Source organism: Miniopterus natalensis, chromosome 6, assembly GCF_054644295.1.
Source record: "Miniopterus natalensis isolate mMinNat1 chromosome 6, mMinNat1.hap1, whole genome shotgun sequence".
Lineage (NCBI taxonomy): Eukaryota > Metazoa > Chordata > Mammalia > Chiroptera > Miniopteridae > Miniopterus > Miniopterus natalensis.
In genome coordinates this window covers 11,852,878-11,880,817 of record NC_142086.1, presented here as the reverse complement: position 1 = coordinate 11,880,817, position 27,940 = coordinate 11,852,878, and the positions used below count along the sequence as shown (strand labels likewise).

At 40.8% G+C, this 27,940-nt stretch overlaps 1 protein-coding gene across 3 annotated transcripts in view; it reads right to left on the bottom strand.

Annotated features, from left to right (window-relative positions):
• NRIP1 (nuclear receptor interacting protein 1) overlaps positions 1-6,318 on the bottom strand; it is a 90,477-nt gene extending 84,159 nt beyond the window's left edge. The window contains exon 1 of one of the 3 annotated variants that reach the window (XM_087818094.1): positions 6,226-6,318. The gene's annotated coding sequence lies outside the window, so the exon portion shown is untranslated. Of the gene's footprint in view, positions 1-5,424; positions 5,496-6,210 lie in introns of those variants that run through there. The other 2 variants (XM_087818093.1, XM_087818092.1) reach the window with 2 other exon arrangements.
• Between the last annotated feature and the right edge of the window lie 21,622 nt (positions 6,319-27,940).

Sequence of the window (27,940 nt, the reverse complement as noted above, 5' to 3'; positions counted from 1 at the left end):
TATTTAACAGGTGACTAAAAAATGACTTTCTTAAGAAGTCCAAGGGTGAAAGAATCCTTTCCACCAAAGCTCTGAATCAACACCAACACTAGGTCAATGAGAGTTGTCCTGATCCCAGTGGTATCTTAAGCTGATGACTCAAATTCCCAGCAGGCTTCTAGTTTAAGATTTCTTGAGACACTAGGCTTAGTCACACAGTGACCTGGAATTTAAGGCAAATAAGGGTCTCTTCCTTCCATCCTTAAGATATTTTTGCTAAATGACACAAAGCTAAAGAGGCAGATGGGTTTTAATTTCGAACTTTATTCCCTGAGGTATACCAAGTTAAAAAATGTTCTGGGGACACTGAACCACGCACGCTAGCTTTGAATTTCAAACATAACTATTAACCCTGTGAGAGAAGCAATTCTATTTCCAAGTTTCTTAACAAAATGTTTTTTAACTCTAGCCCTATTTATTGAAAGAAAAAGGGAGGGAGGGAAGAAGGGAGGGTAGGTGGGGAGGGAGGGATAATGGTTGTATAGATGGATGTACATCACCAGCACCTTCTGGAGTTCTTCTTAAATTTATTTTGACCAAAAGAACAAATCAGATGAATTATAATTTCTTTAACAGGTGATTATTTATAACATTACCTTCAAGAACAATCTATCTTGAAATCTGTTACAGCCTTTAAAAAAATATCTTACTACTAAGTAAACATACTGAGTCCTTTTTACTTCGTAACTCCAAAGAGTGACTTTTTCCTACATTTCTGAGTTGCCAGTCCTCAAAATTCTTCAAATCTCCTTCTCATTATGTTACTCCTAGAGTTCTAGACTAAATGTTATCTCCAACATGGTTCAAGATATTAGTTTTAACAAAGCCCTAACACAGTGGTAAAATGTATCACATTTACATTTTCTTCATTCTTGTTCTCAATGTTTTATGATCTTAAAAAATTATCTCATGTTCCTAACATATTACAAGTTTTTCAGTGCTTTATTTGTAATATTTGCAAAATAGTGTCGGAACCCATTTGAATGTGCACAATGCAGAGTATGTACTATAAGTGACAGCAATTAGTATAAGGTCCTACTTATCTCGATACTTCTATTTATTCTAAAAAAAAATAACCACCCTTTCTGTAATTATTTACATCAAGTTATTTCTGTTAGATATCCTATGAAAGAGTTCTCCAGTTAGCCACCCAAACCTCCGCACTCTGTTTTCCATGTTCAAATAAGACCCTTGGAAAACACCAGATCTTAAAAAGAATAATTAAAAAAAAAAAATCTAATATAAATTCATTTCTTTCCAAACTATAACTCCTGGTTCTATTCTGGCAATCAAACTGACCCTCTACCTTAGATATATTTAAGAGAAATTCAAAAACAAAGTGTACAGTACACAAATGGGAAACCTGTCACTTCTCCCCCTCAACCAACCACTATTTATGTAATACTGCTGCCCTCGGAAAAGGCAAGCCCTTACGACCAGCAACGCACACCCCAGCTTCAGCATCACATGCAAACGGTACAGAAACGAGACCTCTCGCCTCCATTTACTTTTTGTTCACTGCGCCCTCTGGACACACCACTCAGTTCCATCCCGTGGGCCTGCTCCATAGCCTGACATGCCTGATTTTCTCCTTCTGGAGTCTTAGTGACTATCCTGGTGTTATGTTTCTCTGATTGTTGTGTTATCTAAATACTACAGAATGAGTTTGTTCATCCCTCCACCTCCCACAGTCCCTTCAAAAAACTTCAACTTAAGGAAATGCATCTTCAACAATTCAATTCGCAGCTTGGAACTCATTATCCTAAAGCCCCCCGCCCCAACCATTCTTTTGAAAATGTTCAACTTTTCAATAGTAAAAGTTACTTTTCATAAAAATATTTCTCCAGCTGGAAGACATGGGTACAAAGGACTCTGTTAGAAGAGCAAATGCTTTTTCTCCAGTTTTCATCCATGTAACAGTAAATCATTTATTAAAACAAAAGCAAACCCACGCTGAGTGTGGATTAGCCACATGAACTGGCATATAGAAAAAGCCCAAGTAGAGAACCTTCACTCCACCACAGCCAAGAACAGAAGCGACAAAGGAAGAAGGCAGTTTTTATGGGCAGAAACATCCAACGACGTAGAAGCTATTTATTTCAGAAAAGGAGACAAGAGAGCGAGAGGGCAATAAAAAGAGAGAGGCTTAGCGTAGACAGATAAACTACAACTCCTACTCTGTTAATCGACGCTTTAAAAATGAATCCTAAAGTTTGGAAAGCAAATCTGAACCTATCAAAATTTAAATTAAACAAATTTTCTTGATAAAAATGAGATGTTCTGAACTTATCTGGGGCAGAATTATCTTTTAACCTGATACACAAAACTGTTACCACTTTTAAGTTTCTTACAATCTTAAAGTTTTAAAATTAAAAACCTAATTCCTTTAACATCATATATCCTTAGCCACTCTGGTTTAAAATTACTTCTGTGCCAGCATCTTCTAGTACTGGTTTGCAATGGAATCTGTACAATTAATAATAACCTTCTTTCTAATCTTTCCAGAGAGCCAAGGATGACATCTCCTTATCTCCCTCTTTATTCCATTAGATTGACATATTTTGCCTCATCTGTCACTTTCCATAAAACTCAGCGTTCAGATATGAGTTAATTCATTTTTAGTTGTCCTCAATGTTCTAAAATAGTGATGTTTGACAGAATTAATACAGTGCTCTAGTTCTCTCTGTTCAACTGGTATTTAATTAAAGATCTTGGGGGCCATCTTTTTCTCCTATTATACCATTTAAAGAGAAACATTACTTCCTCCATGGACAGTATGATATGCCACGTGGCAACAAGGCTGCCTTCCCAAGGTCTCCCACTTAAGGGATTGCTTTATTATGTGTAAACTACCAACAAGATAGATTACCACTTTATTTCACGTTGATTTCACTTTTTCACATCTCTGAACCATAACTCTACTGTAGTCTACATTCTCTTTTATCTTTGAATTTCCAGAGTTTTTGGAGTTTTTACACTCCCTTATATTTTATTTTTTCATTGCTTTTGTTTCACCTGGACCTCAGAGTCCTAATGGGATTTAGATTCTTCAAGGTTTCTTGAATCTCTGGTAACAAGGCAGGACGTCTTTAGGCAATCAGAGCTACCTTGGGACACAAACTGAAAATTCCGGTTTTAAATTCTTCTGAATTAATATCTTTTGGAGAACAGCCTACTCAACCTGATATGTCATAACTTTCTATTCTAAAGGTAGCAGGGATAATTTAAATTGGCACTTGCTATTTATTACACAAATAATTGTTCCCTTGGATGGCCTTTTGTAAGTTAGCACTTCTTAATCATTCTTTAGGTCTACTGGAACCACAAGAGACACGTCAATTTAAGCAAACTTCAGGAGCAATAAACTAACAAACAGACTCTAGGTGGTGGTATAGGTTATTTTTTATCATGATGTTTTGCTCTTAAAACTGCAAGAGTCAGAAGAGCCTTTAGCTTCTTTTATGGACACTTCTTTATTGGGAACTCACAGTATTTTAGGGTGTTTAAATTAATAAAACCCAAGCTGTGCATAGTTCAGAGACCAAGAAGTGGGTCTAAATCAAATCTTCCCATAGGTGTAAAATCTGGTTTTCAACTACCTAAAAGGCACTATAGAGAACCCATTTGAGTAAAGACAACTATATATTTATTTTTTAATTTGTTTCCCCTCACACATCTAGGACACTTTAAGGGGTAAGTATGGAAAGAGGTCTTTCCCCCCCGAGAATGTATGAAACAGACTAGAGCCAATTCTGCAGCCTGCAGGGTAGTGGCCGTTTCATTGGCTGACCCTTCTTCTTTGTCTCCAGGAACTAGAGAAAAGTTACTATTGGTCACGAAGCCACTAGCCTCTGAACCAGTTAAACCCAATCCCCATTACCAAATGGCTGGGTAAAACCAGTGCAAGTTACTTCGGAGCTGAAAAACATTTCAACATACTACAGCAACCCACATGAGGTGCCAGGCAGCTGAAGCACCATTTGTTTAAAAAGTCCACTTATTTCAGTGTCTCTTCCACAAAGGCAGCAAGCTGGTGATTAAACACTGAGTAATCACATCGGGAAGATGCCAGCCACTTGCTAAACCTGTGATTCACTAATAAGCAGGTCCCATGCGATTCATAACTTGAAAGAATAAACTACCAAAGCCCTTTGCTTCACGAACTGCCCCCCCCCCCCATCATGTATACGATATAAAGCACTTATAATACATAACCCGATCGCCTTTTCACTCTGGACACCTGACGACCAACTCTCTCCCTCTAAAGACAGTTCTTCCCGAACAGTCTCACATTTAATCATTTACATTAGTGGAGACAAACTCCAACTCAGTTCCACCAACTGAGTGAAAAGTCCTTGTAGCTGGGAACGTCTTGATTTCTTTTTTTTTCCCCCAAAATACAACGCCCTGTTAAAAAATATTTTAAAAACTCAAAAGTACTTATCAATCTGTACTTTTACTATCTTAAGAACCCAATTAAGTCCCTGAACGAGCCAGAAGGTAGAAACTCCTGTAATGCTTCAGCGATCAACATGTGTCCCAGCCTCCCAGCTAGCTCGCCTCCCAGACACAGGCGATTCCTTTGTTCCTTCAGACCGAACAAAATTTGGAAACTACTTTGGGAAGGATGGTAGGATTTGCAGACTACCTGCAGGGACAGCCTCCACAGAACCACCACACTGCCTAGCAGCGGGGAGAACACAGATGCAGGAGGGAGACGGCAGCCTCCGGAAGCCTCCGGGACTCGCCCCGAACCGGAGCCCGGCTTCTGGCTCCGGGTGAAGTGATGGCCGGGCCTCGGGTCCCAGGAGCCTCGCCCCGGGAGGGGAACGACCAGCACCGGCTGCGGGGCCCGGGGCTCGGGCGGGGGCCGCGGGCGCAGTCCCTCTTCCCACTCACTTTCCCGGCCGGGAACTGGGCGAGCACCGGGCGGGAGGCGCGCAGCGGCGCCGCCCAGGACGCCCCGGGCAGCGGGACCCGGAGCCGCGCGGCGACGAGCGCCCCGGACGCGGGGCCGGGGGCGGCCGAGCGCGGCGCGACCCAGCCCGGCCCCCGGCTCGCGGGACACACGGCGGCCACCCCCCGACCCAGGACCGGCGCGGACCTGCCCGCGAGCCCGGGGCCAACTCTACAACTTGCCGGCGCGGCCGCCCGGGCCCCGCGAGGTCCCGGGGAGATCGGGGCCAGCGGGAGAGGCGGGGCTCCCCGGACGCGGCCCCCGCCGCCGAGCCCACCCCGCCGTCCGCGCTCGCGCCCGCCGCCCCGTGCTCCGCGCCCCGACGCCCCCGCGGCCCTGCCGCCCAAGCCGACGCCGCGGGCCGCGGGCCCGGCCGCTTCCGGCGGCGCCGCCGGCCGCCCCTCGGAACCCCGCTCGGCCGCACTCACCGAGGCCGCCGCGGCTCCGCGCCCCGGGCTCCGTCAGGCTCGCCCCGCGAAGGCGCCCGCGCCCCGGGCTCCCCCGGCGCCCGCGAGTCTTCCCTGCGGCCGCGGCGCTGCGGGGCCGAGCGGAGCGGAGCGCAGCGCAGCGCAGGGCGGACGCGAGGCCACGGGCGGGCGTGGGGCCGGGTCGTCCCTCGCCGCCGCCGCCTCGGCCGCCTCCCGAGTTCGGGGCTCTGCTGCAATGTCTGCGAGGCTGACTTTGAGCGCCTCGCTCGCTCGCCGCCCGCCCGAGCCGCGCTCCTCCCTCCGCCGCGGCCGCGGCCCAGTCCCTCCCCCGCCGCACGCCGCTCGGCTCTTCAGCCAAGTTTCTTAACCCTTTTCTTCCCCTCCTCCCATTGTCACCGCGCCGCGGGCGGCCGCTCGGGTCCCCGCGGCTCGAGCGAGCTGGGGTCCCCTCTGCGCGCCGTTTCCCCCCGGCCCGCGCTCCAGATGGCCGGGCGGGGGCTGCAGGCCCCGGGGCGGCGGGCGGGCCGCGGCGGGCGGGGGGGGTGCTCCGAGCGCCGAGCCCCCCCCCGGGCTCCCGGCTCCGTCCCGCCGCCCCCGACCGCCCAAGGCGCCGGGACAGCTCCTCCGGGGGCCCGGCCGGCGTTCCGGCGGCACAGGCCAGAGGCTCGCTTCGGGGGCACAGCCTGGGGGCCGGGATGCCCAGGGTCCCCCGCCCGGAGTGCCGGCGCCCTGGGCGTCCCCTCCTCCCGTTTCACCCCGCAGCACGCGTTCCCTTGGTTCCCTCACCCCAACTTCCACCACCTCGTGAGCTGCGTGTCCTGCTTTAATCTTGGGGACGGGCACTAACTCCAGGCCACTTGGGCCCCGCGCCCAGCACGCAGTGGGCGCCGGGCGGTGCGGCGGGGACCTGAGGGGCGCCGCTCGGCCGGGCGCGGGGGCGGGCGCGGGGTAGCCCGGCGGCGCGCTCGCGGGAGTCCCCGGCGCAGCCCGTCCGCGAACCCGCTCACCCCCGGGAGCACTTGACCCCGCGAGACAGGGCGAAAGGCGCCGGGCTGCAAGGCGCCCGGCAGCTCCCCGGCCGGGTCCCGGAACGAGAGGAGCGGCTGCGGCGCGGGGCGGGCGGCCGCGCGGGGGAGCCTGCGCTTCCTGCGGCCGCTCGCGCTGAGCCCGCCTCTAACTGGGGGGCTCGCGGGTTGGCGAAGGCGGGGAGCGCAGGGAGGGGAGTCACACGAAACCATCGTTTCTCCGTCCGTGCGTTTGCTGTTATAAAACCTTATCCTCAGCGCTCCCCAGACAGCTGACTAGATCTATTAACACCCCTTCGGCACCTCCCCAGATGTCAGGTTTCTTTCTGAATCCAGCGTCTGGCGTTTAGTAACTCACCGTGAAAAAACATCCTCGGGGGAGCCGAGCGCCGCTGCTGAAACTGTGCTGGATACAAAAACGCTCAAGTGCCGCGCAGCCTCGCCTTAGCTCTGAAATGGCATGCCGGCGTCAAACTCGACACTTCTGCGCCAGCACACGAGCCACGAGGCGCTCCCTTCTTGCATGGAGGCTTTCAGAGCCTTTCGAATTCCGTAGCATTTGAAAACAGAACGATCCAAGTCATAAAACAGCGTTTTATGCCTGTTATATAATGGCTGTGTAGTGCATTTATATTTTCATTTAACCTTAAAAAATATGAATGAGAGTTTGGGAATACCTTCACAATCATAAAAGTGAAAGCAATTTTTTAAATGAATGCTTAATAAATCCAATGCCTTGCACAGTGCTGGGCACATGGTAGGACATTTTTGCTTAATGGTAATGGTGCATTTTAGAATAATTATTTTGCATCACCCTAATGAATCAACTGTGCAGTCATATATAGTTTAAACCTCAGATGATAGCTTATTATTTGCATATACTACAGTTTGAAACCTGCTCCAGGTAATGTAATAAAGTCTGCTGTTCTATAACGCATCATCTTCCCAGGGTGGACACAAAACAAACTGTTCCAATTAAGTGATGATCAGCATAATTAGAGCTTGGTCCTTCAAGGAGTCAAACTTACTCTTTTAAAAACTGTTTTTAACGGTTATACAAAGATTTTCCTAAAATCTATTATAAATGTTTCTATTTTCTTAAGCAGTTTATTGGACTTCATTTGGCTTTTTCTTGAAAATTCAGGGTTAATTTTATTTAAAGTATTTATTGCAGTAGGTTGTAGTGGATTCAACGAATATATCAAGTTACCATTCCATATAACGGCTGCTTCCTAGGTGTTAGGGATGCTCCCAGGAGGTATGTAAGTTACCAATAGCTGCATTGAAGGACTCCAGGACACAATGACCTAGTGATTATCTCTGTCTTTTGTAGTTTCTCTCTCTCTCCCTTCACTAAACCAACAATCTGCTGTCCTTTCTCTGTTGCCAGGATGCCTGCTTCAAACCTTTCCCACCTCTCCTGATTGGCAGCTTCTAGTCTGGTGCAGGCTGGGACTCCAGATAGACTCACTTTTCACAGTTCAGTCTAAAGTAAAAATAGGTTTTGTATAAGGGACTGTGCTCACCAAGAAGTAAGGCCTGTGAACCTTAGTGCATAAACTTTGGATAAATATTTGGACTGCTCAAATGTTGCTTTGAAAAGCATTTTTCCCCCCTTAACTGGGTTTTGGATCATTGAGGTTGGTAGATAAACAACCTCCTAATAATTGAAGTTAGACTTAATTGTCTTGCCCTCCAACAGTAGTGTTAAGAAGTCCGCAGTTATATGTTAGATGACTTAAAGTAATAGTACTTACCTCTTATTATTAATCTATTTTCTTAACCCCACAGATATCCGATCATTGAAATCCTGAACTGTTTTTGATGGTGCATTAATGTTAAGTAAAGCGCAAACCTTTTCTGGAATTCATTTTTACTTAATCATGCTAATTGGAGCCATTTGGTTGTTCTTTGTTTTTAAAAAATCAATACCTAAATTTCCTGGCTTAGGAGAGTCATTGCAAGGATACTGGGGCATACATATACTATAAGATTGCCTATTCAGTAATTTGTATTTTTTTATTATTTTATTTTTCAACTACAGTTGACATTCAATATTATATTAATTTCAGGTGTACAGCATAGTGGCTAAACATTTCTATAACTTAATGAAATGATCCCCCCAGTAAGTCTAGTACCCACCTGACACCACACACAGCTATGACAATATTATTGACTGTATTCCCTACCCTGTACTTTACATCCCCTCGACTATTTTGTAACTGCCAATTTGTAGTTTGTAATCCCGTTACCTTTTTCATCCAGTCCCCCAACACCCCCCCAGTAATTTGTATTTTGAAGACAACTCTCATTTTAACCAATCGTGATTTGGAAAAAAAAAAAAAAAATGCCATTCAGTTTATATACTTTAAAACGAGTATTTTTATGAACCAAGGGTTTCTATGGGACCACATACATTTAGTGCAGGCCTAATATGTTCATCCACCGCACAGAAGCAGTCTGGGAGAGGTATGTTTCTGACGTGCTCCCTGAATCTCCCCTGCTACAGCATTTTCCACACCATTTCATGCCTGGGGATTGACCTGCCTGCGCCCCACTCTGAGGGCAAGTGCTACGGGCACAGGGCTGACATCCCTAGTGTTCACATTTGGATACCTCCACCGCCTATCCCTGCGCTCGGCCAATTGTAGGCATTCGGCATATATTGGGCAAGGTACTGCCATATCCCAGAGCACAGAGCGTTTATTTCTACTTGGGGCACAGATGTGGGATGAGGGAATTCAGAGAAACTACTGAGAAAATAATGCTTCAACTGACTATTAAAAGGTAAGAAGAATTTGCCAAGCAGGCAAAGCGGGAAAGGGGTTCCCAGGAGAGGAAAAAGACTATTTAACACGAGAGTGGGGTGAAGCAAACAAAAATATACATGGAGAAGTATTTGAACCCACATCAGACACTTTGAACCAGTGACTAATGAACTACGACAACTGACAAAAATAAATACAGGTTGAACCGCAGCATAGTTACACCAATATTCTCTCCTAGCCTCTAAATAAACAAAAATATAAAGCAAGCCACAAATGTAAGCGGCCTATGTACTTTTAAATTTTTCAGTAGTTACATTTAGAAAATAGGAAGAAACAGGTAAAATTAATTTTAATAACATACCTTATTTAACCCAATATATCAAAAGTATTATTTCAATGTGTATACAACGTAACAATTACTCACTAGCTATTTTACCTTCTTTTATTTTCTCAAAGTTCTTTAACTCCAGTGTGGCTTTTTCATGCAGGACACATCTTGATTTGGACCAGTCACGTTCAAGCGCTCGGTGGCTGAATGCGGCTCATGGCTGCAATACTGGACGGTGCACTTGGGAGAATGGACAAACTCTTAAATAGTACAGTTAAAAGAAATTTTTAAAAAATGAAAATCTAAATCTTGTTAAATCTAAGATTTCATTTGCTGGTTACTGATGTTTAGCTATACTGTTATAAAGACCTTTCTTGTTTGTGGGTTTTTATGCCAATTCAATAATCAGCAAAGATTTCTTTTATGTACTGTGTAGTCATTATACGGTAGGTACAATTACTCCTGACTCTATTAATTCTGGTGGTGGACTGTAAATGTAAACTGGCTTTATGACAGGAATAAAACTATACATTTGGGTTGAATATGCTTTTAAAAAGTCTTCCTTGGGACACAGAACTCCCACCATGCTGGCTTCTGTCAAGCATCTTTCTGGCTATAGTAGCGCAGGGCTTTGTTCTTTAATTCTTCCATGCCCAGTTACTGGAGGGCTGCAAAATCCACCCCAGCCTTTGAGTCAGTCACCTGCCCGAAGCTGCCGCAGTTAGGAAGTGCTGCAGTGCCCCGAGGATTGAGAAAGGTTTAAAAAGCCAAAATAAAGATGTTTAGACGCCCTGTCTGCAGATTACCGTGCAGTTTTCCCTAATGAGATTGGAGCTTTTACTTTCCATGGGGCTTGAGTGCCAAGAACTGGCAAAACCAGGGCACTCAATTCTACACTAAAATAAATCCTGAAAACTGGATGTTAAAAAAAAAAAAAGTAGGAAAATAAAGTGGTCTTTATAACATAGTATAACTAAACACCAGTAGGCAAAAGAAAGCAGCTAGAAGTGTGCAACAAAAAGGCAGCTACTTCAATGAAATGCAGATGTGGACAATGTCTTCTCAATCCCAAAACAGGATATTGTCTAGCATAGTCGAGGGGTCTAAAGGCAAGAAATCCCAATAAAGGTAAAGAAATGTCAGTTTTGATATTGTGTCAGTTTAACATTTCTGAACAACTGAAAGTAAACTTTACATGGAATACTATTTCATTATGTAGAAATGGGTTGTGTAGACTTCATTAAGCATCCCTGTCATAAATGAATACAGATTTTCTTTTCAGGATTTTATAAACATACAGGCATATATAAACCAATTGAGTTAAACGTGATCCTATTGGTTTTTAGAGATTTTATTCAGATAACCTTCAGCTAAAGCATATCTCCCAAATTATTCTGGGATCTGTAGGGAAAGTAGCTATAAGAAAACATAATGTATATTTACCATTTGTGTAACTCTTTGACCCTCAATGGAAATAGACATGGGCTCTGACATATCTGTTTTAGATTTGTTTAGCTAAAGTAACATTAAAAAAATTCCTCTATAGTTTACATTTTCATAACACTAAACTAAAATTACCTTTACCCTCCAGCACACACACACACATCCGTAAGGTTCTACACAGTTTAATGGGAAATAAATAGCCTTTACAATAAATGGAGCTGGGACAACTGGATATCCATATGGAAGAGAGTGAAACTTGACCCCTTCTTTACACTATGCACAAAAGTTAACTCAAAATGGATTATAGACCTACAAGTAAAAATTAAACTACAAAACTCTTAGAAGGAAATAAAGCAATAAATCTTCATGACCATGGCTAGGCAAAGCCTTCTTAGATATGACACCGAAAGCACAACTGACAAAAAAAAAAAAAAAAAAAAAAGGTATATTGGACTTAAATCAAATTAAAATATTTTGTGTGTCAATGGACACTATCAAGAAAATGAAAAGACAATCCATAGAATGCAAGAGGAAAATAGCAAATCATATATCTGTTAAGAAACTTGTGTCTAGAATATATAAATAACACTTATAGCTCAATAACAAAAAGACTAATACCCAATTTTTAAAATGAGCCAAGGACCTGAATCGACACTTCTCCAAGGAAGATAACCATTAAACACATGGGAAGACACTCCATATCACCATCTACCAGGGAGCTACAAACCAAAACCACAATGGGAAACCACGTCAAGCTCACTAGGAATGTCTATAATAAAAAAAAGGAAAGAAAAAGATAAGAACCAGTGTTGAAGAGAGTGTAGAATAGTTAGAATCATCATACACAACTGGTGAAGAATTTTAAATGTTGCAGTTACTTTGGAAGAAAATCTGGCAGTTCCTTAAAAGGTTAAGCATAAAGTCACCATACGATCCAGCAATTCCACTCCCAAGTATATACCTTAGAGAAATGAAAACTTTATTTCCACATAAAAACTTACACAGTAATGTTCTACCATACTCTTCAGAACATTAAAAAAGGATAACAACCCAAATATCCATCAGCTGATGAATGGATAGACAAATGTGGTGTATCCTTACAATGAAATGCTGCTCAGCAATAAAAAGGGAGTGAACTACTGGTACATGCTATGGCACGGATAAACTTGAAGAAATTATGCTGAACAGGAGAATCCAGTCACAAGACCACATGATGTACGATTCCGTTTATGAGAAATGTTCACAATATGCAAATCAATAGAGACCGAGAGTAGATTAGTGATTACCTAAAGCTGGGGAGGAGTTTGCGAAGAAATGAGGATTGACTGGTCATGGGTATAGAATTTCTTTTTGGAATGATAAAAGTATTCTAAAATTGATAGTAGTAATTGCACAACCCTTTGGATTTTCTAAAAACCATTGAATTGTATACTTTAAATGGGTGAGTTGTATGGTATGTGAATTATATCAAAACAAAATTGTTATATATTTTTAAAAAATAAATATTCAAGAACTTTTCCATTTCTCATTTTGAGAAAAATATCCCAAACTTTGACACGTATCAGAAAATAAAGTTGGTAAATGTTTTAAAAATGCTACAATTCAGAATTATTTTTGGTTGATATGATTTGCTAAAAATCAGCAAAATAATGTATATCTATAAACCAGAAAACTACATGTTGCAAATTAACTTTGGCTGCTTTGTGATTCTTAAGTGACAGCAAGGGTGAAAGCCACTTTCATCAGGACAGCCCTAGTGTCAGTAATTCAGTGGGCACCACACTAGGCATGCACATGTGTGGTTTTTCAGCAATGCCAACATGAAATTCCAGAGGTGACCTAGGAAAAGAATCCTGGATTAGCAGCATATACCACTCATGGCCCACAAAGCTGGCTTCTACTAGACACACAACTCAGTAATTTATAGTGATAACTATTCCTACAAAGCTAAATTACTACTCCTATTGGGTAGTTCGATATATTATATTTCTAAAAGCCAGATTTCCAAGAAATTGAATTCCGGATCCATCAGCTAATAACTACATTTGGCTGCTAGTAACAGATATAAGAAAAAATAATGATTCAACCAAGATAGAAGCTAATTTTTTTTTTTTTAATTTTAGATTTGGGCCTGCCTAAATGTCTTGAATGTTTTGGAGAAGTCCATTTTCTGTGAAATTCCATATATATATATATATATATATATATATATGGAATTCCATATATATGCACACACACACACATATGTGTATATATATATATATATACATATGTGTGTGTGTGTGCATAATTGTTGACAGTGTTGTAGATGTTCCCATGCCCCCACCGCCACCGCCTCCCCACTTCCCCCCCTCTACCTAGCCCCTACTCCACCCCAGGCCTTCACCACACTATTTTCTGTATCCATGGGCTATGCACATAAGCCCACAAATACATTTGTGGTTCTGGTTTGATGATGCCATCATTTTCAGATTTCTTCTATTCTGACATCGTTAGCTCTTGGCTTTTATCCACAAGGTTGCCTCGTGATTTTAGCTGGTTAACAGAGTTCCAATCATCAGGTCTACTTCCAGGCAGGAAGAATGTGGGTGGTCTATCACCTTTTAAAGGATTTTTCCTGAAAGGACCATCCCACAACTCCTGATAACATCCCATTTGATGTATCCAGGGGGAGTGTGAGGTACAGTATTTAGCTAAGAACAATACTCAAATACAATCAAGATTTTGTTTGTAAAGAAGAGACTTGATATTGAGTGGGTGTATTAGTTATTTCATGCTGCATAACAAATTCCCACAAAATTAGTAGCTTAAAATAAGAAACACTATTATCTCAGTTTCTGATGGGTAAACACTTCGGGAACAGCTTGGCTGGGTTGTTTTGACACAAGGTCTCTCATGTGGTTGCACTCAGGATATTGGCAGGGTCTGCAGTTATCTGAAGGCTTGCCTGGAGCTGGAGGATCCAGTTTCAAGAAGGCTCCCTCACAAGGCTGTTGGCAAGAGGCTTCAGGTCCTCACAAGGCTGTTGGCAGGTGGCCTCAGGTCCTTGCCACATGAGCCTCTCCACAAGCTGCTTGAGTATCCTGATGACGTGGCCACTGACCCCCCCCCCCCACCCCCCGAATGAGCTATCTAAGAGAAAGCAATGAAGTAATAGTGTCCTTTACAACCTGGTCTCCTAATTCACACGAGGTACTACCACTTTTTCTGTTAATTAGAAGTAGGTCACTAAGTTAATTCCACTATTAAGGGGAAAGTCGTCTTGAAGGGAACAGTATCAAAAAATGTGTGGACATATTTTAAAACCGCCACAGTGAGCTATTAGCATTTTCTGTGATGGTTGCCTCTTTTGTTTCTCAAACCAACATACATGCTTTTGTTTTCATACATAGAACAATCTTACTGCTCCAAGGGGTCAAGACCTATGTCCCTTTCTGCTACTGCATCAAGTCTACAGCCTAAGATTTCTAGGTGATATGAAGCTCTCTCCAAGAAGCCCAGATGGGGCAACTTATAGGCTGGCAACCAATAAACTAAAGACATGTTTTCACCAATCAGCACGTTTAAGTTGTTAATGGTGGAGAAGGAATAGATCATTGTGATAAACCTGTCCATGTGGAAAAGGGAGAATGAAAAATACACATCAGTCACTGTCCCATAATAATTATCAAAAGCCATTGAGCAGTAATAGACTCCCTGCCCTAGCACTGCAGGTAGTTCTTTGGTTCACCAAACCAGCAGCTCCTGTTCTTTCCCTTAAATGTTTTTCTTCATGTCTTATCCTCTGTTGCTCCTGGACCTGACCTTGGGAGGTTCATCCTTGTCAATTTTCCTCAACAAATATATCTGAGGTGGGCAGAGGGGAGGATGGCCTTCTTGGAGCCCTCATGAATTTTGAAATATTGGGGCACTGAGGTTCTTTTAGAGTTTTAACGATCGCAGATTATTACAGACCAAGTTTGGGTATTCTTTGAGAGGATAATTTCTTCAAACATCTAGCAAACTTTGTTTCCATTCTACTCCATGTACAAACTGTTATAAGCCAAAAGTCTTGCCCAGATATGGGTTTTGAGCTTGAGGATTCTCATCTTTTATTTATTGTGCTCTGTGCTCTGCCCATCCTTCTGGCCCTAAAATTAATGGTGGCTATCTTGAGAATATCTGAAATAAAAGGCTTAGATGGGGAAGCAAAAACAGTTCATCACCTCCTGCTAGCAAGATCTATCACTGCTGCTTTATGACAAAGAAAGAGTCTTACCTCCTGCTAAGATTGGAGTTTCAAGGAGACAGCTTAAAACTTTCCAAGTGCCCATTAGTAGATGAATGGATTAAAAAGCTGTGGTATGTTTACACATGGAATACTATGAAGCTGTAAAAAAGAAGGACCTTTTACCCTAGTGACAGCATGGAGGCACCTGGAGAGTATTATGCTAAGTCAAATAAGCCGGTCAGAGAAAGACAAGCATCACATGATCTCACTTGTATGTGCAATCTAATGAACAAAAAAGATCAAGAGACATTGAAGCATGCAACAGACTGACATATTTCAGAGGGAAGGGGGTGGGATGGGAAGAGATTAACCAATGAACTTATATCCTATGTGCATAGCCCATAGCTTATGGACAGACAAGGGCATGGGGAAGGCTGGGGGAAGAAGGGGGACTGGAGTGAAGGGGGTCAATGGGGGGGAGGAAACATCTGTAATACTTTCAACAATAAAGATAAATTTTTAAAAGAATTGGAAACAAACAAAAAAACCCTTTTTTCAAGTTCAGGTACAGAAACATGACTTTTTCAACACTGCAAAGATCAAATCATTGATCTCTTCATCAATATTGTCAGCAGCAGAGGCAGAGAATGCCTCCCTTAGGAAATCTTTGCTTCCTTCCACCTCTGCTTCTATAAAATTTGGTTCTAGTCTGAGTTTATCTAATTCATAAGATTTTGCTAAAAATAGCAAAATGAACCACCACCTACCAACACTATAAATTTGTTTTAACATTTTTCTTAACAGTGTCACCTCAGTCAGCAAATAGCCTGCTTTTAAATTAAGCGAGTGACAGTTTAAACAAATATTTGGCTACCACATTGAAACTAGGCCCTCTCCACTCACTACTCTACTGCTTCTACTAAATCAGTTTTACTTTGAAGCATCTCATTTCCGGTACCAATTACTACATAAGGCATTGTTCTTGGCTTCAGAAAACAAAATTAACTCTTGCTAGTTTAAACAGAAAAGTGTTTATTATAATGTAATAGGTACTTTGCAAAATTTTTTCTAGAACACAAGAGCCAGGCTTGGATAACACATAGGAGAAATGTCCAGCTGAACAAGTGGAAACTCCACTCACCATCTGCTACTTAGAACTAAGGAAGAAACAGACTAGGTACTAGAACCACCATTATAACTTTATAGAAGAACAAAATAGCTCAAACATCTTACTTGCCAAAAGATCCCCATAGATTCTGCCTCACTATGTTCATATCCACCTTCCTTGTCTTATAGATGCATTTGGTTGACAGAAAACAGATCACTTGTGAAACTCTGGCTTCACTGAATCTGAGAAGTGTATGTAACGTTCAGCTTCCCAGTCTCCAGTAACCAGAAAGGCATGCTAGAAAGAGCTTAGAGTGAGAGCTAGTATGTCATCCTGCAGTATTTGGCACAGTGGTCAACAGGTTATTTCCAGTAGAGAGCAAGACCCAAAGTTTCTGAAGCACATGAAGTATTTCAGATTGGAAAATGAACAATTGACCGAAGGATCATTAAATTTGGGTAAATGTTGCATTAACCATATTTCATTGTATTTTAGCTCTTAGAAAATTGGTCAACCAGTGTAAAAAAGTTCATTATATCTTCATTTTGTTGGGATACAAAACATACACTTACTCTTGGATAGGACATTTATGGTATTAAGGAAGAGAGACCAATGCCAATTAATTTGAGGGGGAAAAAAGTAACTTCTAAGGTATAAAACACATGGAGTCTAAGAAAATGCTGTCCTGCTAGGCCTCAGGATCATAGCAGTCCTTCTTCCTGCTGCTCCACCAATAATGAGCCTGTGTTCTCTACTTGTGCAGACTGTCTGTTGGTCCAGTTCTCCAAAGAGAAAATTTGATTTACTGTTGACCAGCCAATGGACTATTTATTTTATGGGCAAGTATCCATCCTTGGTCTAATCAGCCATAGCCACGAGTGGAGGTGAGAGAAAGTTCACTTAGTACAAAGAATTGATATTCTTAAACCTGTGAATAGGACTAGTAAAACTGAAAGGGTAAGACTGGTGCAGTAGATCAATAAACTAACATTTCTAGTACGGTCGTTACCTTTTGCACCACGTAAATTAATACTTGTAATGTTGTAACAACATCATTAATCTTATTTATAAACTGTATGCCTACAAATTAATGCTTGTGATTCTTATATACAAAATAGATTAAACATATTCATTCTTTCACCAATTACTTATTGATTGTCTACTAAGTACCTTGCAGTACACTATATCAAGTTCTCTTGATACCAAATAAACAAACCATGGTTACTTGCCTTGTGGCACCCATAGGAAGGGATAACTAATGTTGAATTTGATATGCTCTTTAATAAAAATATAGCTAAGATGGGTGTTATAGAGGAAAGAGGCATTGGTTCATATTTTGGGGGTTGAAGAAAAGGCATCTTCTTATTAGGAAGTGTTTACCGAAGTAGATGATGAGTGAAGAATTTATCAACATACTTTTTTTCCCCTATGGCCATCACTGATTAACTTTTATAAAGCTTACTACAGCATCCTGTTATCAAATCATATTTTACAGGAAGCTTCATTGATTACCAATGTGTCAATATTTAGGGTTAGAATCGTATTTTATCAATTGGAAGCAGATTCAGATTCCTCTCATGGGGTAAAATTTGTTTTTCTAATAGCCAGATGGTTTGCATGCACATGAGAACTATTCAGGTCTTTTTGCAGTAGTGATTGTTATCATTTCCATGATCTCTTCTTTAGTAGCAAGGCCAACCTTAAAGTTATGCAATGTACTAACCTTACTTTTGGTACCAATACATAGCCTTTTTCTAACTCACTTATAGTGAGACTTCATTGTATATTTAAGCTCCAATTTTCTTTCCAGTGTACCATCAATTGTCTCATGTATGACTAGGAAAGAAGACTGTAAATAATGACAGACAATTTCTTATCACATAGAATTTTAATCTTATTTATTGAAAGAAACCGTTTACACTTATTTATACATAGGTTTTAAAAATCTTTAGTCATTCTTATGTATACAGAAAAGGGCAATGTAAATGAAATACATTCTTTAACATCTTCCTAAGATATTTTCACATTGAGTCTCCCAAGAATTACTTTTTGACTCAGTCATCGATGTCTATGTTGTGTTTTTTAAAACACGGTTCAATCTTTTGTGCCATTAAGCAACATATCTTTTTTTAAAGCTATTTATTTAGTCCTAGCTGGTGTGGTTCAGTGGTTAGAGTATCCACCTGCAGAGGCAGGCAATCCATGTGTCTCTCTCACATCCAAGTTTCTTTCTCTTTCTCTCTCTCTCCCCTCCCTCCCTTCCTTCCACTCTCTTTTTTTAAAAAAGCAATGGAAAAATATCCTCAGGTGAGGATTTAAAAAAAAAAGAAGCTATTTATTTATTTACTTATTTATTTGAGATGCAACATTTTTTAAAAGAGTGTTCCACTACTCTCTAAAGATTTTTTCCCCAAGCTGCTGACTTCCATTGGGCATGTTTTGATAGAAATGCACTGACATATGACACCCACAGACAGTGACTGTAAGACACATTCCCATTTCAAAGATGTTAAAACATCAAATGATTAAATCAATGATATATGACATAGAATCAAAGACATATGATATTACTTGCTAACTTCCGAAGTGTTACTGCACAATCTGTGTCCCCTGAGGATCATAATAATATAAGATAAGTCAGGTAAGCATTGATTCTCATTTTGCAAGTGAAATACTGATGTCTCCTAAATTAAATAAGTTGCCTTGATAACACAAAGCTGATAAGTAGAGATGGCACTATGTTCAGTAGAAATGGAGCATTTTATTCATAATCCAAGTCCCTTTCCATCAATTTGTGCTACTTTTCATCACACTTCTTGAATATTCATGGATCTACACTGAAATTCTTAATCTGCTACAGATCCTCAACCATTGAAAAAATTTTTTAAACTATGTCTTTATTGATTTTAGAGAAAGGAAGGGAGAGGGAGAGAAAGAGAAACATCAATGACGAGAGAGTCATTGATTGGCTGCCTCCTGCACGCCCCTGGCTGGGGATCGAGCCTGAAACCCAGGCATGTGCCCTGACTGGGAATCGAACCCCGATCTCTTGGATCATAAATTGATGCTCAACTGCTGAGCCACGTCAGCCAGGCAACCATTGAAAAATTTAGTCCAACAGTTCACAAACTATGCTTTAGAAAAATACGAAATGTTATAAGATTTTCTGCTTTTCAAAATCTAATAATGGTCTTCTTTTCCCAATTTGAAGGGAAAAAGTATCAGCTATCAGGTAGCTTTTTAAATCAAAATTGTCTCACAGTTTTGGGACACAGATACACCAATGCTTTGGACACAATAATCTATGTTAATAAATTGGCTAGTTATTGTGTTGGAGTCCTTAGGAGAGGCCTTAGAAAACTCACATGGAGTGAATTGAAGAGTGGAAATTTGAGACACTCCAAAGGCCAATCAATGAAGGGGTTATTTTTTTGCATTTTCAAGTTTATTCTAATTTTAGGCTAGCCCTATGTGTGATCAATTTTTTTTTCCAGCCTATTTGGGGTGGAGGGTTAGCCCCGTTCTGGATCAAAGATCCATATCTCAAGTTCTTTCTACCTAGGAAGGAGCTGATGAACTTAATTGCTCTTTCCAGGAAGCCAGACTGACTCTCACTACTCCAATGTATTGTACGTTGAAAGCATGTATGATTTAATCCTGTTTGAATAACGTGTGGAAGAAAATTGACATAAAATAGCAAGAAAGCTCTGAAGTGAACTGAGCTATATAATTGGGGCATAAGCATTCTTAATATCACCTTTAAATAAACTTGAAATGTATTTGATGGTGGGAGAAATTTTAGTATAGCTTTGAAAACTATCAAACAGCATCTGTTGCCTTCTCCATTTTGATTAAAACATGCTCACAGGGAAAATAGTGGTTTGTCTGTTAAGTCAAACACTAATGAAACATTTGCTAAAATAATCTCTTTAATTTGGGCAACATTTGGCAATAAAGTGCACTCACTGGATCATTTGTCTGTATTTTGATCCTTCAGAGTTAACTGAGCACAGCTAAGTCTAATATGGTAATGGGCTCTTTGTTAAAACCTGGGCATATGCATTTCTCACGCTCTGTTGTGTTCTACTCTGGGGAAGAGAGATAAGAAATGTTACTGTGATGGCATTAAAGGTTTCTCATTGACATAGCTAAATACCAGGAGCCTGAACTGAGTTATTTAGTCATTTCCTGTTTCTATATATTTTATGGATCAAAGGCACCATGACTCTAAGGCTCAGGTGAGTAAATAAAGATTAGTGATATTAATCAAGTCATCACAAAAAGAGTTGGTAATTAATGTTCAAATACTGTGTATATGCTTTGGAATTAGCCTATGGTAATTAAAATGAAACCACAATACTCCTGCATATTTTTAAAAAATACATTAGCTAATGCCAGTAGGACAGAAATAGTGCATATTATCACTATATACTAATATTTTATCGAAATTAGACTAATTATTTTAGAATTCAAAATAATTACTATTTCTAAATTACTGTTTTAAATTTTGTGTGTGTATGTATATATCTATGTATGCATGCATGTGTGTGTGTATATATTGATATATACATAATGTTTATGTACATAATGTATATGTATATACATAAACACATAGCACCCTTCCCTGCCACCTCTACACACATTATTAGACTTTGTGTTAACATCTACCCCTTGCAGTACATTGGACAAAAACTAGTGATCAAAAACAAAACATACACACTATCCTTTCAGCTGCTTCTGGCTCCATGCAAAACCCAAAGCGTCATTCACACATATATACTTGGAAAAACTGACCTGAATGTGCCCTTTCAGAAGATCTAAGTAGCTGGATCATAGTGTTGAAAGCCTTCATTGGTTTGGGGTTTTTGTACTATTAAAAGAACAGTAAAGTGATGACCTTTTTAGAAGCTTATGACATTACCGTAGCCTGAGATGGTCCTCCTTTTGTTTATTTATTTATTTTGTCAGTCAAAAACATGGAGTCGGCTCAAATACCAATCTCTACATGACATTTTTCTTTCTCTATATATTTTAAATGCTTATTTGTTAGTACTTACTTCATCCAAGGTTGATTATAGTAAATTTCCAAATGCCCTATACCCTGTTAGACTGTGAGTTCCTGGAAGGCAGGGACCCTATCCGATCTGGGAGCAGCTAGTGGCAATGTTAGTGGAGGCGGGGTGTGAAGTGGTGTAGTGGAGATGACAAGACATGGCAGAGGTGGCAGGGGCTTCAGCAGAGGAAAAATTGCCAGCAGGCATAGAAGTGGCAGGGGTTGAAGAAGCAGAGAAGGTGCCATAGAAGTGGAGGCACAGGAGGGATCAGAGAGATTGGCCTCGGGTCTGGACGTCAGGAGCAGACTCAGATGATGGAATATATCCCCGTGCCTCTTCCTATGTCATTGCTACACCCTAGAATTCAATTTTTGGTCATAGCATGTAATTAGAACACGTTCTCTTTTTTTTTTATCATAAAGGTGTCACTTTATATTGTTTCTCTGGATAGATCCTTTCTCATCTCTAACTCTGGATGCCAGGGACAATCCCAAGGATCTTCTTAGTTAAGGGTCAGGGACTGGAGCATATGGGGGTATCAGACAATTAAAATGTTAAAGATGATTCCTACATACCAGTTAATTGTTAAGACACCATTTCTTTCTTCTAGGCCAAGTATTCCCAGGGATTAGCACAGTGCCTGGCCCATATTTAACTTCAACAAATATTTGTTAAGTGAGTGACTAATAATAAATAATATTTATTTGGGGCTTTCATATGTCAGACATGGTGCAAAATGCATTACAAATATTGTATCATTTAATAGTAGTTACTATTATTCCTATTTTATAGATGAGTAAACTGGAACTTGAGAGATTAAGTAATTTGATCAGTTAATAATAAGTGGTGAAATTAGGACTGAACCAAAGAAACCTACACCCAATATATTCACTCCCTCCCTGCAGAGAAAGCTTGCAAGAATTGAATGTTCCACACTTGCATAAGACACAATCATTCTCTAGGTTAATGGTGTTCCAAGGGTACAAAATTACCTAACGCAAGTGTAAAGGCTCAGGGCACTGACCATCCTCATAGTTAGTTTATGAAACAGTAACTAATTTTTGCTTATTTTTTTTCTCACAATTGGATGGCATGATCTATCAAAATTTCCCAACTTTATTTTTAAATTTAACACATCTACATGATAAAGAGAAACTTAAGATGGCAACTACTTCAGCAAAGAATGATAAGTGAAAGACCAGATGCAACATATTTTCAATTGCAAAAATATCACGGGAAGCCAGCTGCATCTTCTAAAATTTCATGATGTCATCATATGGCTTCAGGATCTATTTAGTTGGTTCATAATCTTATTAGCATATCTCTGCTTCCAGTCATGGACTAGGTTTAATTGCATAGGTTTGTTTATAACATTGTTAGAATTAGAGTTCTGGTCTCATATTTCAGGCAGAAGCATCTTACCGGATAGCGCATAATGACTTGCCACCCTGCCTGATACCTAGTGATCCACTGCAAACTGATGTCACAGTCCCATTTTTCTGAAGAGCTGGTTGCTTCCCGGCTTGGAGTTATCACACAAATGACTCAGAGTTTTTGACCTTTTTCAACTATTCCCAAAAGTTCAAGTCTAGGATGATGGTTGCAAAGTGTGATGGAAGCAGTGTTTCAGTTCAGCAAGTTTCAATGCCACACTGAAATTTACCCTGTTTCACAGGCCCCGGCTACACTGCCAGGTTCAGGGAGCTTTCAGTTATGGGGGAGATGGAGATAATTTTGCATTTCTCAGACTTCTACTCTGAATTTCGCTGTCCCATCTCTTTGTCTCCCAATTTTATTCTCCTTTTTATTCAGTCTCAAATCCACATTCTTTTACAGGTCAGTATTTCCTATTACAATTTTTTGAGATAAGCTAGTGTCCGATATTTTCTCAGAGAAACCACATTGGGGTCTACCATTTTCTGAATTTTTGAAAGTGAAACCACTAGCATTTACTGCCCAGAAGAGCCTGCTTCTCATGGCCCCACCAGAACTAGGTTGGGTCTTCCTAGGGAATGAGCGGCCAGTTACTTCCACAAGACAGGACCTCTACCTAATCTACTGATTATTCAGACAAAAATGACACCATCATTTTTTTCCCCTTCAAGGACTCATATGAGTACAACCTACTATTTAGGACTCTTTTCTGTACAGTGAACATTCAAGCCAAACTCTTGTAAAGTGGTGTTGGTGAGGGGGCTGGAATTGATTAGCTTAGGTAGCTGGGAAGTCCAGGCTAGGAATGGGTTCAGATGGGGCTGATTTAGGCAAGAGCTCAGGGAGTGTTCGGTGGGTCTTGGTTTCTCTCAGTCCTACTGGCAGGGCCCTGCTCTCCACCCTCGGTGTGTTTGCTTTCTTCTCAGCTTCATGCACAGAAGTGAGACGGTAGAAGCATCACCTGATTTTAAATTTCTCAAATTTCTAGTTCAGTATAAAAAGACACATATAATTTTTCAAAAGAGCAATATAATTCTCCCAAATCAATGTTAGTGGAGTTGATTGGCCTGACTTGGGCCATGGGATCACTGGGAACCAATTACTGTTGTCAGGCAAATGTGATGCTTTGACCGGTCAGTCTTGGATCCCGTGCCACCCCTGGAGTCAAGGTAGCACTTTCTCATCAGGGACCATAGGACTGAGGAGGGAGGAAGACCAGCTCCCAAAGAGATAAATTGGAGACAGTTCTCAGAACCAGGCGCATGGATATTGGTTATCTACTAACAACGCTTCTACTATCGTGCCATTTCAGTGATCCATTCCTACCTGCTTCTACTCTGTCCCATGTCTGGGTATTTTCCATTTCTCTTTCTTTTCCCAGTTCTTTCAGCAAGTATATGAAACAGTCCGTCTGTGTTTCTTAGGGGTGGCTTCTGAGCAGTCATCTTATGTTTGGCCATTTATAGTATTTATTGTTGGGTCATACCCACACCACTTTTCTTTGTTCTTTTTATGTATTTTTAAATTTTATTGTTGCTTTCTTTGGTTACTTCTCATTTCAACACCTGCTACAGTATTTGTTTCTTCTGTTTATGTTGCCTAGATTTGGGGATAAATTTTGGAATGATGGATGGAACAGTAAGCATCAAAGTTGTCTTTTATGCAAATCATATTTTTCTTTTTCTTTCCTTCCTTCCTTCTTTCTTTTCTTTTTTTTTTTTCCGATAGCAGAAGAGCTTAGTAGTAAGACATGTGCATAAATGTGAAAGAATTAAGAATAAAAAGAAAAAATAAATTAAAACATCTCATTTTAATCACTCAACTCAACCTTTTGCACCTAAAGCCTTTTTATATTTGCAACTAACAATAACAAATTTATTTGCGTTTTGCCTCCCCTTTATTATCATGGCCACTGGAGCTGTTAATGAGCAGAAAAATTAAGAAGCAGGTGGCAGAGGAGCTAAGGATGTGAACCAAAGAGTCTAGATAATGCACAAGCTCAATAGTGAGTGCTAAATAATTGATATCTGGGTGTAGACAATACACAAACAGGACACTGATATGCAGAGCAAAACACTATTGTTACTAATGATCTCAGGTTACCGGCTACCATACACCAAGAACGACTTTTTATATTCAGTTCTCATTGTGATACAATCCATGGTTTTGAGCTAGCATACTCTAAAATGAATTCTCCTGGAGGCCTTTGGACACATCGTTTTCATTTAGTAAAATAGCCTCTAGATAACAGTAGGATGAATAGGTACTAAAGCATGTCATATATTTACTTCAACAAAACCATCAATTGACTTATTAGTGGAATGCAATGTTTAAAACTGACAATATCTGCATAAGGAATAAAAGATAGACAGTATAAAGGAAAAGGAAATCTCTGTCTGTCAGCTATCCAGTTCTCTTCTCCAGAAAAAAACACTATTACCATTTTCTTATGTATTTGACTATAGACAAAGCCTTTGAAGACATACATACATATATAAACATAAATTTGTTATTATATATGCATTTATAAATAATTACTGTGCACCTTACTTAGGGAATCACTTATTACTATATCTGAAATTTTTCTAATCGTTCCATTACTAACAAAGATGTTAAAAGACCAAGTTTCTAATATGAATTCTACCATTTGGAAGAACAGTATTGTAACTGCTACGAAAGTAGCCATAAAATAATTAAACTAAGACACCCCTGTGACCAATAAACATGAAAAAAGAAATTAAATGAAAAATCAAATGGACAAAAATTTTTACCTATTGAATAAGCAAATAATAATAACAATAGTACAATGGAAATAATAAAAGCAGAAGGTCTATAGCCAGCTGCTGAAGCCAGAACCCTGGGAAGAGTTTCTGACTTCTCTCTTTGCTTCATCTTCATTTAATCTTTCACTAAGGCCTGCCCTGTCATCCTCTAAAATATACATATTAAATGTCTTCAGAGGATACAGCTAAATTGCAGCTGGATTCGTAACCCACAGAGACTGTAAGATAATAAATGTTTATTGTTTTAAACCACTATGGTTTGGGGTAATTTGTTACACATCAATACATAACCAATACACACCTAATAACACCTTGTTTTTTATAGTCATGGTGCTTTTTAGACTTTGTAATTGATCTTTGTGATATTTATTTAAGGTTACCCCTCCCCTTTAAACTGCATACCCAGGAGAGCAAGATTCTTGTACGTTTGGTAGCATTTATTATAATTCATAAAATTCAAGTGTTGAATTTAAAAATGAGCAAATGAATTGACATTTGAATATGCTGCTGATGGGAGATTGTAAACAGGTATAGACTTGCTTTCTGTAGGGAAGTTCATCACTTTATATCAGAAGTTGTAACTATGTAAACTCTTTGACCTAGCAATTCTATTAATAGGAGTTTATCCTGGAATAGAAACAATTAACTTGAATCCTGTTCATTGTAGCTGTGTTTAGAATAGCAAAATAGCATAAACAATTCATGTCTAACAATAAATGATTAACTTATGGTACATACTCTCTTTTATCTATTAAAAATCTTCTATTAAAAATCATGGTATAGAACATATTTGTCAACGTAGAGCCTATTCACTATATGTTGCTGAGTGATGTAAGCAAGTTACAAATCAGACATAAAACAATAACTCATAGTTACTGAGTGGTTAGTGTATGCCAGGCTTTGTGATACACACCTTCCCTGTGTGATCTCATATGTGCATATATGTGCAGCATTATTGTGTGTGTGTGTGTGTGTGTGTGTGTGTGTGTGTGTGTGCTAAGAGACCCGGCAAACACCTGGGAGGCCATACCACTAAAATGCTTACTACAGTGATTACTTCTGAAAGGAAAGGCAAGATTCCTATTTTTGTTTTGAGTTTCTTTCCCTCATTTTTCTACAATAGGAAGGAAGCTAAGGCCCCAAATGCCAAAAGGACAGTTGCCAGATGATAAGGGCCACAGATACCAAAGCTAGAAAATGGAGCCAGAAAAACAAGGAGCAGAGCAGGAGGTGAGGGTGTGGACAGGGATCCAGGACATGCCTGGAATAAGGAGTTGTTGATGGTTGTGCTGGGATATGCCGCCACTTTTCTAAGATGACAGGGCTCTATCCGCAAAGCCTGACAAAGACTGCGGGTAGTACCTTAGTTAGACACTGACATGAGCAGACATTTCTGCGCTGTCCAAACTGAACTGTCTTGTTTACAGTGACATCTGGTTGGGCAGAAGGTTCCTGGAACACAGGAGCTTTCAGTGAAGTGCCTTTCCTACTTTAGAAAAAGCCCTGCTTTTGTGTGTGACCTGATAGCTGTCGGTGCTAACTGCCAAAAAGTGAGACAGTGTGCAGGCCGAAGCATTTAAAGAACAGAGCCGTTTCACCTGCACACTCCCGTGCCTCAGCTTCTCTGGGCCGCAGTGTTTAGGTGCCTTGTCATCACTCGCCTGAAGGCCTGACTCCAACTACCGACGGCCGAGCTTCCTGTTTCCTGAGCAGCGTTGGTTCCAGGCGGGCCAAGCCTCTAGGGCAGTGGGCCCTGAGGTTTCTCTGCCAGGATGCTCTGTGGCATCAGCTGCGGAGGCGCTGGAAGGCTGGGTGGTGTCAGCATAAGGATCAGAGTCTTCGGCTGCTGCGATGCTGAAGGCTCATCCACGGCCAGGCTACCCATTTCCCTTCATGGACAGTCGTTTACTGCGATGGTCAGAGTGATGGTCAGGGAGGGCATGAACCGCTGTTTGCCTCTAGAAAAATCACAGAAGTGTTCATCATCCTTGGTTTTGCTTCCCTGCCATGATTAGCGGTATTTGTGTTGTTCAAAGAATTCTACTTCCAAACTTGTCGATAGGTTGTTATTGGTGTTAGTGCAGAGATGATATATTCACAGTATGTTTAGAAGATTCTTAATCAGGAGCTGGGGAAAAGGGTATCAAAGATACATATCAAGATGTCAACATTTACAATTTGGTTTGAGGTAGAATCTATAGCATCAACTGTTGGGGCACCTAATGCTAATTACAGTACATTCAAAAGTCTGGAGAACCCTCCTCCATTTGCCATCCTCTCAGATCAAGGATTCAGCTTGCAGACTCAGGAGTCCGATGACCCACCCCAAACTCTACAGAGCTGGTTCAAGTACAGTTAAGGAT